The sequence below is a fragment of the Schistocerca serialis genome, chromosome 1 (genome assembly GCF_023864345.2).
Source record: "Schistocerca serialis cubense isolate TAMUIC-IGC-003099 chromosome 1, iqSchSeri2.2, whole genome shotgun sequence".
In the NCBI taxonomy this organism is placed as follows: domain Eukaryota; kingdom Metazoa; phylum Arthropoda; class Insecta; order Orthoptera; family Acrididae; genus Schistocerca; species Schistocerca serialis.
In genome coordinates this window covers 241,937,196-241,941,424 of record NC_064638.1, presented here as the reverse complement: position 1 = coordinate 241,941,424, position 4,229 = coordinate 241,937,196, and the positions used below count along the sequence as shown (strand labels likewise).

The 4,229-nt window shown below is 46.3% G+C and overlaps 1 pseudogene; it reads left to right on the top strand.

Moving 5' to 3' along the window:
* The first annotated feature begins 3,737 nt into the window (after positions 1-3,737).
* Positions 3,738-3,855, top strand: LOC126424808 (5S ribosomal RNA; annotated as a pseudogene).
* The last annotated feature ends 374 nt before the right edge of the window (positions 3,856-4,229 follow it).

The following is a 4,229-nucleotide window of genomic DNA, read 5'->3' as shown; positions in this document are numbered from 1 at the left end:
CAGATGTTAAGTCCCATAGTGCTTAGAGCTATTTATTTGAACCACAGGGACCTTTCACTGTTTCTGTTTTTTTTTTTTTTTTTTTTTTTTTTTTTTTTTTTTTTTTTTTTTTTTTTGCACAGTTCAGTACACAGTCCTTCGTGTTTTCATGTGTGATCTGTGTTCAGTTTTTGACGGGCTATCCAGTGGGCAACTTAGCACTAAATCTGAGGGGGATATGATGGTGGGTTTCCCTTGCGAGCAGGGAGGACGGTTCACGACAGATAAAGGGATTAGTGACCACAAGATTGTTGTAGCAAGATTGAATACTGTAATATTCAAATCCACCAAAAGTACACGCAAGTACACATGTTTTAAAAAAGCAGATAAAAATTCGGTTGAGACCTTTTTGAGAGGCAGTCTCCATCAGGACCGACTGTGTAAGCTTAGAACAGATGTGGTTTGAATTCAGAAAAATAGTATTGACGGCAGTTGAAAGGCATTTGGTGCATTGTGCTGGATGTCTTGTCCGAAAATTAACTTGAGCAAATAGGTAGAGAACCAACTCATGAGGGTAACGTTTTAGACCTCCTGACAAGAAACAGACCTGAACTTATCGAATCAGTTAACGTAGAGGAAGGTATCAGTGATCATAAAGCTGAGACAGCATCTATGACGACGGGTCCTGCATGGAATGTTAAGAAAGGCAGGATGTATACTTGCTCAGCAAAGGTGATAGGATACAAATTTCAGAATATGTCAGCAGCCAGCATCAAATATTCGGTGATGAGGACGAAGATGTGGGAAACAAATGGAAAAAAATTAAAAGGCATCGTTCAATTTGCCCTAGACAAGTATGTACCGAGTAAGGCTTTAAGGGATGGGAAATATCCACCATGTTTCAATAGCCGTTTTAAAGAAGCGCTTCGTAAACAATGAGCACTTCATCTCACATTCAAGAGAAGTAAAAACCTAGCTGACAAACAAAAGCTGAATGAAGAGAAAATGAGCGTAAGGAGAGTAATGAGATAAGACTTCAATGATTTTGAAAGTAAGAGGTTGTCAACCGACTTGAGTAAAAAACCTAAAAATCCTCAGAGATTTTGGTCGTATGTAAAATCTGTAAATGGGTCAAAATCATCTATTCATTCTCTCAGCGACCACACCGGCACCGAAACGGAAGATAACAAAGAGAAGGCTAAAATACTGAATTCGGTCTTCTGAAGTTGTTTCACCGCGGAAAATCGTAACACTGTCCCTTCTTTCAATCGTCGCACCAATGTCCAAATGGCAGATATTGAGATAACCTATGGTGGAATTGAAAAGCTATTACAATCGCTTACTAATGGAAAGGCGTCAGGACCAGATGAAATTCCTATAAGATTCTATGAAGATTATGTGAAAGAAATTGATCCCATTCTAGCAGTAATTTATCGTAGATCGCTTGAGCAACGAAAGATACCTAACGACTGGAAAAAAAGCGCAGGTCAAGAAAGAAAGACCGTAAAATAGATCCACACAATTATAGACCTATATCATTGACGTCAATCTTTTGTAGAATTATGGAACATGTTATATGCTCAAGAATTATGACGTTCTTGGAAAATGACCATCTCCTCTACAGAAATCGACATTGATTCCGCAAACAGAGATCCTGCCAAACTCAGCTAGCTCTGTTCCTCCATGAAATCCACAGCGCAGTGGACAACGGCGCTCAGGTTGGTGCCGTGTCCCTTGGCTTCAGGAGGGCATTTGACACCGTCCCGCATTGCCGTTTAATGAAAAAAAGAAAAATACGAACTTATGGCGTATCGGAACAGACTTGCGACTGGATTCAAGACTTTTTTGCAGATAGAACTCAACACGTCGCTCTTAACAGAACTAAATCGACAGATGTAAAGGTAATATCCGAAACACAACAGGGAAGTGTGATAGGACCGTTGCTGATTTACAATTTACAGGGTGATTATAATAATTAATGTTAAACTTTCACACCGCTATGGAAATAACACCACTGGTCAGAATGACGTCAAATTGCAACGGAATATTATCGGAGAAGGGGGAAAACGTATGGCAGAAGAAAAACAAATAGTTACAAAATGTAGCAATAGATGACGCTGTAGGCATCATAATTTAATAGTGGTCGACTACAGATGACAAATGAATCATATAACAATGACTAAAGTGTGTCAAAAAGATACACTCCTGGAAATGGAAAAAAGAACACATTGACACCGGTGTGTCAGACCCACCATACTTGCTCCGGACACTGCGAGAGGGCTGTACAAGCAATGATCACACGCACGGCACAGCGGACACACCAGGAACCGCGGTGTTGGCCGTCGAATGGCGCTAGCTGCGCAGCATTTGTGCACCGCCGCCGTCAGTGTCAGCCAGTTTGCCGTGGCATACGGAGCTCCATCGCAGTCTTTAACACTGGTAGCATGCCGCGACAGCGTGGACGTGAACCGTATGTGCAGTTGACGGACTTTGAGCGAGGGCGTATAGTGGGCATGCGGGAGGCCGGGTGGACGTACCGCCGAATTGCTCAACACGTGGGGCGTGAGGTCTCCACAGTACATCGATGTTGTCGCCAGTGGTCGGCGGAAGGTGCACGTGCCCGTCGACCTGGGACCGGACCGCAGCGACGCACGGATGCACGCCAAGACCGTAGGATCCTACGCAGTGCCGTAGGGGACCGCACCGCCACTTCCCAGCAAATTAGGGACACTGTTGCTCCTGGGGTATCGGCGAGGACCATTCGCAACCGTCTCCATGAAGCTGGGCTACGGTCCCGCACACCGATAGGCCGTCTTCCGCTCACGCCCCAACATCGTGCAGCCCGCCTCCAGTTGTGTCGCGACAGGCGTGAATGGAGGGACGAATGGAGACGTGTCGTCTTCAGCGATGAGAGTCGCTTCTGCCTTGGTGCCAATGATGGTCGTATGCGTGTTTGGCGCCGTGCAGGTGAGCGCCACAATCAGGACTGCATACGACCGAGGCACACAGGGCCAACACCCGGCATCATGGTGTGGGGAGCGATCTCCTACACTGGCCGTACACCACTGGTGATCGTCGAGGGGACACTGAATAGTGCACGGTACATCCAAACCGTCATTGAACCCATCGTTCTACCATTCCTAGACCGGCAAGGGAACTTGCTGTTCCAACAGGTCAATGCACGTCCGCATGTATCCCGTGCCACCCAACGTGCTCTAGAAGGTGTAAGTCAACTACCCTGGCCAGCAAGATCTCCGGATCTGTCCCCCATTGAGCATGTTTGGGACTGGATGAAGCGTCGTCTCACGCGGTCTGCACGTCCAGCACGAACGCTGGTCCAACTGAGGCGCCAGGTGGAAATGGCATGGCAAGCCGTTCCACAGGACTACATCCAGCATCTCTACGATCGTCTCCATTGGAGAATAGCAGCCTGCATTGCTGCGAAAGGTGGATATACACTGTACTAGTGCCGACATTGTGCATGCTCTGTTGCCTGTGTCTATGTGCCTGTGGTTCTGTCAGTGTGATCATGTGATGTATCTGACCCCAGGAATGTGTCAATAAAGTTTCCCCTTCCTGGGACAATGAATTCACGGTGTTCTTATTTCAATTTCCAGGAGTGTATTTTTGAAGGACCCATCACGTGTTGCTGCATTTAAGTTTTTAACTGCAGACATTTTCTTAGTGCTATCTCACATTTTAAAAAGGCATGGGTTAGGAATTGATGGTTGCAATTCTTACTGCCAAAACTCCAATGTGCCAACGGCCTTCCCGCAGTGGTAACATCGGTTCCCGTCAGATCTCTGAAGTTAAGCGCTGTCGGGCTTGGTTAGCACTTGGATGGGTTACCGTCCGGTCTGCCAAGCGCTGTTGGCAAGCGGGATGCGCTCAGTCCTTGTGAGACCAATTGAGGAGCTACTAGACCGAGAAGTAGCGGCTCCGGTCACGAAAACTGACGACGGCCGGGAGAGCGGTGTGCCGACATGACCCTCCACATCTGCATCCAATGCTGCCTATAGGCTGAGGATAACACGGCGGTCGGTCAATACCGTTAGGGTCTTCCGAGACCTATTCGGACAGAGTTTAGTTTTCTAGTTTAGAACTACAATGTGTTGAAATGCTAAGTGGAAAAACTGTGGATAAATTAGAAGCTGTTTGTGGTAAAGTAGGAAAAGAAGTGTCAAAGAAAATGGAAAATGTGCTGACAAAAATCGAAGGGTATCATATACTGTGTTCCATGTCACTGATTG